Source organism: Lynx canadensis, chromosome C2, assembly GCF_007474595.2.
Source record: "Lynx canadensis isolate LIC74 chromosome C2, mLynCan4.pri.v2, whole genome shotgun sequence".
Classification (NCBI taxonomy): domain Eukaryota; kingdom Metazoa; phylum Chordata; class Mammalia; order Carnivora; family Felidae; genus Lynx; species Lynx canadensis.
The window spans coordinates 23,163,363-23,176,171 of record NC_044311.2 but is presented as its reverse complement, the minus strand read 5'-3'; the positions used below and the strand labels follow the sequence as shown (position 1 = coordinate 23,176,171).

Sequence of the window (12,809 nt, the reverse complement as noted above, 5' to 3'; positions counted from 1 at the left end):
AATTTGACTTTTCAGTTCCTCTCCTTCTCTTTGAAGTGATCTTTTCCTCTCCACCCACTCCCAAATCTCAAACGCATGCATGTGTTTCTCTGACCACAGCTTCCCATTATGCTGTTACTTCCTACTTCATGACATATTCAATCCGTTAATCCCATTGCTTACTCATAACCCTTCAGCTCATTTCTGCTATTGCTCCTCTTCATTTCTAGCTGAGATTTCATGATCCATTATTATAATTTCTCCCTTGCAAATCTTCTTGATGCTGTTGTCCTCTCTCCCACTGTTGTATGAACTTTGTGAAGTTCTAGCTTTGGTTCAACTTTTCTTGCCTTTTCCGTATTTGCACATGGAGACGTACACCATAGCTTGTGTGTGTGTGGGGGGGAATCAGATCTCACATGACTCCTCAAGACGGCTCAACCATTCTACATTTAAAACAAAAACTGAGCACCATTTAAAAATCTCTTCTACTCTCACTTCTTATTATCATTTCAGCTAATTACCGAGAGTCATTATGAAAATAGAAACCATAAGATGAGAAGTCTTGTCATTTTTTCCACCATCATAATTGGTGATCCAAACTGACCTACGACAGCACCTCTTCTCTTCTCTTCTTTATTACTATTAAAAATAAGTGCATATCATTTCTCTTTCCAGATCTTGGTACCTCCATACATCCTCCCAATCACAATCTCTCTGAATTTGTTAAAGGCTTTGCTCATTTGGCCATTTCCTCTCTCTCTCTTTCATCAATCTTTCTCTTCCTCAATGATTTTTCCCATTGTACAAATATGCTGTAGTTATTCTGCTCTTTACACTTTCTTTACTCCATTTCCCCACACTTTTCAACAGCTCAGCTTCCCGAGATTGGTCTACAAATGTTAGTTCCTCATTTTCATTGAATTCACTCCTCTACACCTTCTAGAATGGCTTCCACCCCTGCCACTCCACTACAATTGCTTTCTTTAAGACCACCAACAAACTTCATGGACCAATTTCAAAGATGTATTTTCTATCCTTCTCTTTATTGACTACCTAACAGCATTTAGTGGATCTTTGGTCAAATAGGAGCCCAGTTCTCTTAAAATTGCACAACACGAAAAACCTCTAAGTGAAAGGGAGGGGGTTTTCCTGTAGGCTTTTCTCTCTATTCCCAAGATGCATTTTTCCTTAGGAAACTTCTACTCTCTTTCTTCTCTAATTCCAAATTCAGATGTGGACAGGAGGTTCTTCCTATTATGTCTCTGAGTACTCCTTATTCAGATGTAGACTTAAGGCTCTTCTTAAAGATCTCTCAGCACAGCAGGAACAGGAATGACAAAAGAAAATAAACTCAGAAAGAATCTATCAAACCAGCATTCTGGAAGGGATGGCTTATTCATCTGTAGCTTAGGGTTTGTGAAATGCTCATTCTTTTTTTTAATATGAAATTTATTGTCAAATTGGTTTCCATATAACACCCAGTGCTCATCCCAACAGGTGCCCTCCTCAATGCCCATCACCCACTTTCCCCTCCCTCCCACCTCCATCAACCCTCAGTTTATTCTCAGTTTTTAAGAGTCTCTTATGATTTGCGTCCCTCCCTCTCTAACTTTTTCCCCCTTCCCCTCCCCCATGGTCTTCTGTTAAGTTTCTCAGGATTCACATAAGAGTGAAAACATATGGTATTTATCTTTCTCTGTATGACTTGTTCCACTTAGCATCATACTCTCCAGTTCCATCCACGTTGCTACAAAGGGCCATATTTCATTCTTTCTCACTGCCAAGTAGTATTCCATTGTGTATATAAACCACAATTTCTTTATCCATTCATCAGTTGATGTACCTTTAGGCTCTTTCCATAATTTGGCTATTGTTGAGAGTGCATGCTACTGGAAGTCAAAAGAAAGCTGGAGTAGCCATACTTATATCAGACAAACTAGACTTTAAGTTAAAGGCTGTAACAAGAGATGAAGAAGGGCACTATATAATAATTACAGGGTCTATCCATCAGGAAGACATTATAAATGTCTATGCACCGAATACGGGAGCCCCCAAATATATAAAACAATTAATCACAAAAATGCTCATTCTAAAAGAATGGTTTGTAGCTCCATGGTTGCCTCTTAAAGACCTCCTTTGGACACACGTCATTTCTTTACTACTTAGAAATTAGGGGTGAACAACCTGCCATTTCATAGTCCTTATAGAACTTGGCATAGACCAAGAGCTATACACACATAACCTACTGAGTTAAGAATTAGTTAACCTAACTTGGTTGGGTTATTTAGTTGGTATGGAGTAACATCAATCATAAGCTGGAATTTGTAAACTACCATGACTAAATAAACTAGATTCCCTCAAGGACTTTATTCTATAAATAAGTCTGGAGGCGGCAAATTTGGCAACATTGCAAAGCTCCCTCTGATAACAGCACAACCAAATAAATATAATACCATTGTTAAGTGTACAAGGACGGGAAAAGGGATCTTTGGCTTACCTTATGAAAGTGACAGTGCAAACACTGGAGAGCCAGTGATCTGATTTCTGTCTCCACGTGATAGATGTCCTCTTAGCAGCTCTGCAGCACCTCCCAGAAACCAGTTTTTCTCTCAAAGTTCAATATAAAGAAAAAAAAATCCTCAGAATAAAAAAAAAATATGAAGTTGGTACTTTGATGTTGGACTAAAAGGGAACTCCTATATTTTGGGGGAGAACATCTCCTTGTCTTGGGAATTACTTTAGGATCTCTGGATATGTTTGAGGTGTTCCATGGTGATGGGGGAAGGTAGCCTCTGTCATGTTGAGGCAGATTGGGAACAAGGTAGGAAGTCACCCCTTTGCTGTGGTGGGTGCCAGGTCTTTGGATTTCTGGGACCAGTAAATTTAAAAAGTGGGAGAGTAGCACAGAATGACTTACTTTTTATTTTACCAAATAAGGGCACTGAAAATGCTAGTGTAATCTACTCAAAGAGAGGACTATTTATAGATAATAAGAAGACAGAGGACATAATCTCAGAATAAATAAAATAAGTATAACTTACTATATATATTATAGATAATATGAAAATCTCACTGCATTTTGTTCTTTTGCATTTTGCTGCACTGTGCACCCATGAAAACTCCATCAGAAATTTGTTCTGGCATATGGAAATCAATGCTCCATCAGACAGCTTTATAAAGCTATAATGTGTGTATCAGATGACTAAATTGTATATTCCCTTTACTATCTCTTTTCTCATTTTTTCCCTATCCCTGAATCCTTAGTAAAGTGTGGTTTACATATTCTCACCTCACCTTAGTAAAGAAAAGAATCATGAATCCATGTCTGGGACCAAGAGACCCCCTGATACCAGGGCAACAGTACTGGGGGTGATGTTTTAGAGATCTCCAGAAAAAATGGAAGAAGAATCCAAGATAAAGGTCCAGATGTTTGTTACAAGTAGAGATGTCTCCCTGTACAATCTATTGGAGGTTTGTTGTGGAAATTCCTGAAGAGAGATGGAAGTTTCCCTAATAGAGCTTCCTTACATTTCAAGAATTGCCTTTTTGGAATTCCTAAGAAATGAAAAGGAGTTGCTGAAACATTCCAGCCTGTCCTTGTTTCTTTCAATGGCACACTGAGTGACAGCAGCTCCAGCAGGTAGAATGTAAAGCAGACTTCTTGGGTGATAGTGGGGAGGGGGCAGGACCGAGGGGTTCTCGTTGGCGCTAATCACACTGCACTGTTTGGTCACCTTTCCCCATGTACCCTGGGGCATGCGTGTCTCCAATGGGGATTCAACAGTTGGCACACAATCAACCTGGTGAAAAGCTGGCAGAAGCGATCCCTTGGAGAAGAAGAACTGGCCTATTGGACAGTGGGGGTAAAGAGAAAGGTCACAGGCAAGAGTGACTCCATGAAGGGGCAAAGCCAAGAGCATGAACTGTAACCCCTCAGTGAGTATTTATCAGGCAGTCAACATGTTCTTGACTCAAGGTGTGTGAGTGTTCCTAGTGTTGGAGAGGCCAACTCCTTTCCTAGATCACTGACAGTTTAGCTAAAAGATAGGGTGAGGCTGTTAGGGCCTTTGCCTTGATGTGTTCCTATATTGGTGGAAAGAACTGCATTGAAGCTGCCCATAAAACTAATTTCCACTGGGTTCTTTCCTGACAAGCTCAATGTGAATATATTAAGAAAACTCTAAATACAGGTCTCTATTCAGAAGCAGTATTTAGGAGTCTATTGAGATTAATGCTGTGGAATCAGGCAAACAAACAAATAAAAAAAAAGAGAAAAATAAAAAGAGCAAAGGCGAGTGAGGCTCTGGGAATTATAACTAATTTGTGGACCAGGCATCCTGTTTCTGCCGCCCGGTGCAGTGTGATCTGACAAGGCTGAGTAAATGTGGTTTTGGCTTTGCACTGCTGAGGCGTTTAACTGCATCATGCTGAGGTGGACTGAAACTTCAAGGGCATCAGTGACATATTTGTTTCGTCACCAGTCTGCCCACTCCTGCATTTATCAACGAGCCAATGCAGTATATATATATATATATATATATATATATATATATATATATTTTAACTTCACACCATGGTGTCTGATTTATAATTTCCCGTGGGCAATATTTTTTTACAGCGACTGGCAGGATTTTTTGTTCTTCATTAGGCCTTTTATTAACCCACTGCCAGAGCTCTGTATCTAACCACTCCCAGTGTTTCAGTGATCATATTATCAGTAATAGCATATTTCCTCTGGGAGATATGAATACAGTCTATTGCAGGTGGAAGGCTGAGAAGAGGCAGGGACGGAGGGAAGGAGTGCTCACATTCCTATTCAGGCTCTGCCTTCAGACTCTCCCCACTAAACTCGCCGGTGTTGCTGACTAGAGATTCTGATGGCTCCTTCACCTCCCTTTTTTATGTGAGCAGCAACCTTATTTGTTCAGAAAAGTTTTAAACATCTATGACATCCTGCTCTCCCCACAACAGACTTGACCACACATTTGGGGGTGCAGTCTCCTGAGTTTTCCTTAAGATGTTCGCCTTTACCAAAAACTAAGGTCTAGATAGTTAACGGAGGTGGACCGGCTTGAAAAGAGACCCGTACCATGTAGAGGGGGTGGGTCCTTCCTGTCTGGCGGAAGGACTCAGATGAAAGGAAGTACAGAAGCCTGAACTTAATTATTATCATCACTGCTCCTCCATTTAGAGAGAAAGGAACGGTCCCAATTACAGGGCTGGCAAGATACTTACTTGAGGTCTCTGGTCTCTTTAGTTGGTACCATGTACGAACACAACTGTATTCAGTAGGGAATATACTTCGTTTCTGAAAGAGTTGAAGGGGGGGAAGTTCCGTAAGTTTCCTTGGTGTTCCATTTCAGCTCCCAAAAGTTCCATCTTCTTATCTCAGCGTGAATATTTACTAGCAGAGTGGACTTGAACAAGTCACTTAATCCCTCCAAGCTTCATTCGTCAATTTTGAATTCTAATAATGATCAGTGGAGCGCACGTTATTGTGGTGAAGATCAAACCAAACAACCCACTTAAAAGGGATTTTCAAACTGCGAAGTACTGTACAATGATAAGCTCCCAGGATATTAAAGATAATTCCTATTCCTGTAGCACCTCTCAAAATAAAATACAATCAGCAAAATATATTGAATTTATTAGTAGAAATTAGCTTCCCCCTATTTCAATTACATCATACTGAATATGATGTATTTGATGGAGAAGGGTCAGAGAACATACATTCTGTCATTAACACTTGAAATATCCATGTCTCTACACTTGGATATCCTTTGATTCCCTAACTCTCGTTTCCATTGCCATCTCACGTATAATCCAAATGGATAAGGAAAATCACAGCCTTATCCCGTTACCCGGGACTCTGGCTATTTCAGTGCATTGAATCCATCTTTCCAAGATCTTCTTTTGGTGAATTAGCCTGAGAAATAGAAAGAGAAGTATCTCCTTGGGTATCTGGTGCCTTCCATTAATGATGTGAAGTTTCAGCCTCTACATAGTTCTGTTAAACGCTTTTCTTTTTGAGACACTGCCCAGAAAGAAAGATCACTGAAAAATTGGAAGTCTTTGGGGGGTTTTTCTATATTCTTTTCAATAAAAGTTATTTTTCTATAACTTTTCCCCCACTTTGACAGATTGTCCATTGTATTTTGGCAGAGGCAAAGGGTCTGTGGTTTGGGCGAAGCTTTCAGATGTATCCAAAAGATCAGTACTTAAAAAGGAGTCACTTGCTGTTAAAATATAAAGAGAAAGGATGAAGACAGAGAGGAAACAGGAAAGGAACTTTTCATTCATTGGTTTTGGGTTAGCTGGGCTTTCAATACAATCAATCTGTGTCATCTGGAAGGGTCCTATGAACATCACCAACAACTTTCAACTTTCATCTCGATGAACATCACATGAAGCTCCTGGTTCTTGTCAGTAGATCTGATTTTTTTCTGACTAGTATCTCCTAATACTTCGAGATATCTTGTTTGGTAAAATATGGTACAACGAAGACAAAGAGAAAAGGGCAGTTTTCAAAGCCTACCTTGACATCAAGTGGATATCTTCTTTGTAAGTGCAGAGAAACTATAAGTAGCTTCTAACCTGATTAATTGAATCTAACAATCATAAAATGAATACACTGACTTAACAGTATTTTCTAAAAGATTATTTTCTTTTTCTCGAAAGACAACTCTCCCATCAAATTTTTGACCATACAAGAAAAGCGTGGCTCGAATTTCAAAGGAGCAATAGTGAAAATTCACCAAACGAGTCCAATAGCAATTGTTTTCTTGTTATCCACTTAAAGAGTTTTCAGCTTTGTGCCAGACATATGCCAACCCCTTCTCACATATTATCTCATTTAATTCTCACAACAAAAGTATGAGGTAGATACCATTATCTTTCTCATTTTTCAGAGACTCACACCTGACTGAATCACTTTTTAAGGTTATATGGCCAGTAACTGGTGGAGTAAGGATGTGACTCATTTTTGTGGCTCTCCTAAGCTTTCTCTCTTAATCACTAGGCTAATACCATGTCCCAGAAGAGTTAAGTTACAGAAGACAAACTGAGTAGCCGAAAAAAGCTCTGTTGTCCAATTGCTTTATTGCCTTAAGAAGTCCCATGAATCACGACCACACTCTCCCCAAAGAGTGTCCCCAAAATGTTTGTGTCACCCAGAACTTCTGCTTTTGGCTGCTGTTTTCCTACATGCCACAAGGTGGCTCAGTATAGAGTGACCTCCTCTGATTGTGAATTCCCAGAGGGTAGGAAAGGCATGGGAACAAATTGCTGTATCTTGTCCTAACAGATTTCAGTGGCACTAGCTCATCCTATAAGAGCCACACCTCAGCTGAAAGCTCAAAATTGTGCTCATTGGACTCAAAGGGAGACTCACTTGAAGCTGGGTCAGATTTCTGATGGGAGCCTTTGTAAGCACCTTTAGCCTCAAAAGACCAGATGCTTATTGTGGATTCTTCAAATGTACAAATTAAATCCAGAAATAACTTGTAAAATCTCAAGCAAAGAAGTCTGTGGCTTGATTAAAAAACAACACACACGCACGCACGCATGCACACACACACACACACACACACACACACACCCCAACTAGCTGCCAGTAGAGAACACATGGGTAGGTAAAAAGCCTCTCAAGCAATAGATTATGGAGTTTGTGAAGAATGTTAAGGTTTGCTAAATTGCGATCAAACTCGCCTCAGCTACTCCCACCCCAAACGCACACAGTTCAACCTTCAACCTTTGGAGGATGAATTTTTTCAGAAAGAAAATTCTTTTCAGCCTATGGAAGAGTACCATGGGGTTTGCTCATCACAGAGGCTGAAATGAACTCTTTCACCCTGTTTAAATATTTAAAAACATAAAAATCTCCTGATACAGGCAAATAGGTCACGGAGTGCCAAAGAATATATCTGAGAATACATCTGCTTTTGAGATCAGGACTCCTGATCATACTCTGTCCATTTTGATTTGCTTTATTGCTCAAATGTGAGACTCACTAAAATCCTAGCACAAGGAATAACTCGCTTGCCCAAGGCCTTAGGAAAGAGAGATTCCTTCAGGGCAAATAAAATGAATGCTCTGTCATTCAAATGGGTGTTTTTAGTGTCATTGTGGTCATCTTTGGCCCCAAAGAAGTAAGAGACAGATCAACTTAACCCATGCATACTGGGTACAAATGATTAGTAACACTCACTCTACTTATCGAAGAAGATGAAGTGAGCAAAGAGACGTAGGTAGAGTGTAAAGGCTTGGAAAGAGAAGAAAAGGGGAATCAGATACTTTCCATTTATTTGGCAATTGTATCTTGAGCTGACCCTGTGCTGAGACCAAATCCTATCTATTTTGTTTTCCTTCTCAGAAACAGCCATCTATGGGTCATTGCTTCCTTGCTACATGAGGTTACGTTTTGCATGATTTGTTGTGAAGTATCTCTGTTTAGAGTGAGAGGATTTGAGGGAGAAGAAAAACCTAGAAAGATATAATTAAAACTTTAAATTCTTTATCACTCCCTACTCAAGATGACTCTTCACCCTTCATGTGGCCTCTGACTTCTAGATGACCTTGGATCCATATTAATTGTACCACAGGTAGCAATTAACCCAAGTCAGAACTGGAATTTGGTCTTTGTGTAGAACTCATATGTGTTAACTGGGGAACTTCAGGGCCGCCATTTCCTGCCTTATAAACTGAGAAGCAGGGAAGGAATATGAGGGCAGGGAGAGAGAGAACTAGCAGATACAAGAGAGGCAGAGTATTATGAATTTCGAATAACTTATCTCAGGTTGTCAAACTTCTGTAGGATATCATCATAGCCTCATAATAAAATCACCCTGATATGCTTGAGTTGATTTAAGTCAGTTTCTGCTACTTGCAACCAGAGGTTTCTAATTAATACCAATCTTTGTGCATCTCTGTTACTCAAGGGCTGGCAAGAAGCTCTCTAGGTTACTCTGTGTAGCATAAGTGGACAACAATAAGGAAATCATCATTAATCATTCAAATATCTAACACTGTCCAATTTGCTCCCTTATAGTTAACATATTTGAGTGTTTCTCCAAGTTTTCTCCAAAGACCCCCTTCACCTAGGAATCTGCTTGTTATAATCCGTTCCCTATTAAATCAGATTCACCGAAGGTGGACCCAGGAATCTGCTGAACAATTCTTAAAAAGTAGAGCTTGAACATTAACAGATTGAGGAGTTGATGTTGTCAGAATTTCTGTTATTGGTTCTGGGAGAATGAATATGCTCTATCCATATTCTCAATGCTGAGATAAGAATCCTTCCACTTGTAATAATGTATTAGGTATTAGGATACTAAGTATTGTTTGCTCAGGGGCACCTGAGGAAATCTTTCTTTATATCCTCTTGGCCCAACCATCCATGTTTACCACATAGGACTTTTCTTACCTCCCTTCCCAGTTGGGGCTCTTAATTAGATAGGTTTAGCAGTTTTTTGGATCCAGAACTCTGCAATTGCTTCTGGAGGGGATTTGCCTGTGTGGCTGCACTCTCAACAACAGATAAAGTTAGTTTGTAGGTTCCCTGGGGACCATTGGCAAGATTTGGTGTAAGTTTTGTTTAAGCTCTTTAAAGCATCTCTGGCACAGGACCAAGAAATGGGCACTGAAAAGGGGGGAAAAATCAATGGGCCAATCAATATGATGAATATATGGCTCCATTAGCTACTTCCCGGTCTCTAGGATCTGAATGACGGTTTCTGCATTTTCTCTGTTGCAGGTTTTTGATGGCATTAAGGAAAGCTGTTGCTGCCTGTTTTGAAGATGCCTCTCTTATCTCAATGGCTAGTTTTGGACATTTCCACACTTGAGACATGAGAGACTTAAAGAGCCTCTTGGATCAACAAGTCTGTTTTCCTTCCCTTGCCCTCCCAAGAGTTTAAGACTTCTCCAGGAGAAAATTCAATTGCCTCCAACCTACCCATTACCTGGTGACTTCACTCAGTGAATTCATTCCTTTGCTAGGCTGACTTGTACGTTGACCCTGATTTTTTTTTCCCTCAAGTGCCTTGTTTAGCCACATTTTATGACTCTGCTCTTGACTGAGGCACACAGGTCAAACTGTTACTTTACAAAGGGAGGTTCATAAAGTGAGTATTTCTCAAGTAATTCTGGAAACTAGAGAGGAAATGATTCGAGGGTACAAAGGGGTACAGCCAGTTTGTTGAGCTTCCATACTGAAGAATAACGGCTTTACGTAGAACATAAGCACTCTCCAGAGATGTTTCTACAAAGCACACTTACAGTAGTTGAAGCAGTGCTCCTGAGAAAGGTTCCCTGGTGCAGGGTTACAGAAAGAAATTTCTAAACCCTAACCAAACTGAAAGGGGGTTTTCAGAAATGTCCTCTTCTCTCAGAGAGAGGTTAGGTACACACGATAAGTACTGAGTCGACATTTGTTTTTTGCTAACCACTCAGTAAATTCTAGAGCAGACATCTTCTACTAAGCTATAGTCCTAACAATGAAAGCGGGACCTGTTTAGCAGTTTATGTTTCTATTGTACAGGAGAATGACTTCCTAGCTTAAGTGACTATGCCTTTATTAGAGGTTATTATGATATAAAGGGATTTCAAGTTCTTAAGGGTTATAAGGGGGTAATAACTGAGTTTCTTGCCTCACTGTATTTCCCTGGGGAATACACAATAGACCCCATACATGTAACTAAATAAACCTAAGATACGAAACCCTCTTCTCTAAGAATTCCTACAGGATGTAAACATGAGAGAGACCCTCTGGGCTTATGACCTAGTCACCAAGTTGGACTTAAAAAGGCAAGTAAAGAAAATAGAGTTACATGTAAGACTCAAGTAAGGTGTTTAGATAATGGCACTGTGCATGTAATGAGGATGCTGAAGACAACTGAAGTCATTAAAAAAGTGGGACATAAAATTGTCCAGGACAGAGAGTTTGCTTACAGGAATAACGGGAGAGTGATTGGAATGCTAGATTGGGACAAAATGGTGGGCAGAATATTTTGCCAATGGAAAGTTTATATTTCATTTTGTAGGCTACTCTAGGATATTTACTTAAATTTTATGTTTCCTGACTGTCCAGGTCACAATGGAATCCTATACATTTTCTTCAGATGAAAAAAGATGGATGTGTGCCAGTTAATCAAACAGGATAAAATTTGCTTGCTCCTTTTTACGGGATGATGATGACTAATGCTGTAGATAATGCTTTAAACAGTGATTTTGCTCACCAGACTTGGTCCCAATGTTCTCAATGAAAGTCAAGACCATACTCTTGACATGTGACTTTGGGAAGGGCATTCTGAGAAGTAACATTAATGAGTTTTAAATATGGAGTCCTCTTTCTTTCTTTCTTTCTTTCTTTCTTTCTTTCTTTCTTTCTTTCTCCTTCCTTCCTTTCTTTCTTCCTTCCTTCCTTCTTTCTTTTCTTTTCTTTTCTTTCTTTCTTTCTTTCTTTCTTTCTTTCTTTCTTTCTTTCTTTCTTTCTTTCTTTCTTTCTTTCTTTCTCTCTTTCTTTCCATGGAGATTTCTGATGATTTAACTTGATAAGAGAATGTTTCAGGCTTCCAGCAAGTATTGTATAGATTCTAAGAAGCAATTTGGCAATGACTACCAGAAAGAGCCTTATAAAGGTCAGCCCATTGACCTAATTCCACGTCTACCAATCTACCTTATCCATGTTAGAATAATCTAGAACACATGAAGATGTTCATTTCAGTATTATCTATAAAAGTTAAAAAAAGAGGAAAAACAAATGTTCAACTGTAAACACAGTAGATATTACACATAATAAAATATAAAGCCATTGGCCTGGTAATAAATATATAACATTACCAGCATGAAGCTTGTGATATAAATGAAATGAAATAGTTCTCAGCATGTTAGTGATTACACACTGGTATTAAATAGTATTAGTAATTACTATATACAATATTATCTAAAATATGAAAATATGTATAGAAAAGACAGAAAAAATATAGTATAGTGCTAATTACCATGTCATTATTACAAGGATTGATAATTAACATGACATGACTATTAAGAATGATTGTTTGGTGTTTTTTTCCACAGAGATTATACTTTAATCTTAAGAAGGCTATATGATTATAAAGAGAAAAATCTCACCGTTAAAGCTGAAGTTCGGTTCTCTCTTCTCCCACTAACTAAAAGGCAATGATGTAGGTTAAATATCAGACATATCAGGGCATCTGGGTGACCCAGTTGGTTGAGCGTCTGACTTTGGCTCAGGTCATGATCTCACAGTTTGTGAGTTTGAGCCCCACATTGGTCTTTTTGCTGTCAGTTCAAAGCCTACTTCGGATCCTCTATCCCCCCTCTCTCTGCCCCTACGCCCCTCACACTCTCTCTCTAAAAAATAAAAGAATATTTAAATATCAGACCTGTAAGAGGCAAAGCTGTTTCAAGTGACAGGAGGTCCTCTGAAGCTTTTACTTATATGGAAGACCTCTCCCATCCTCAGATGGGGGGTGGTAATAGGATGCCTCAAGAAAGTCTAAAACTCTATGCCATTTATGTATGTATGTATGTATGTATGTATATTTATTTTTGAGAAAGAGAGAGAGAGAGGGAGAGAGAGATTCAGAGTGTGAGCAGAGGAGGGTCAGAGAAAGGGAGACACAGAATCTGAAGTAGGATTCGGGCTTTGAGCTGTCAACACAGAGCCTGACTCGGGGCTCAAATTCACGGACCACAAGATCATGACCTGAGCTGAAGTCAGACGCTTAACCGACTGAGCCACCCAGGTGCCCCAACTCTATGCTTTTTAAAACCCTGAATCTCCTTAAGGGGTCTGAGAAAACTGA

The 12,809-nt window shown here is 39.4% G+C and overlaps 1 long non-coding RNA gene across 1 annotated transcript in view; it reads left to right on the top strand.

Moving 5' to 3' along the window:
* LOC115524101 overlaps window positions 1–11,371 on the top strand; it is a 59,230-nt gene extending 47,859 nt beyond the window's left edge. The window contains exon 3 of the long non-coding RNA XR_003971945.1: window positions 9,734–11,371. This is a non-coding gene — a long non-coding RNA (uncharacterized LOC115524101). The remainder of the gene's footprint in view (window positions 1–9,733) is intronic.
* The last annotated feature ends 1,438 nt before the right edge of the window (window positions 11,372–12,809 follow it).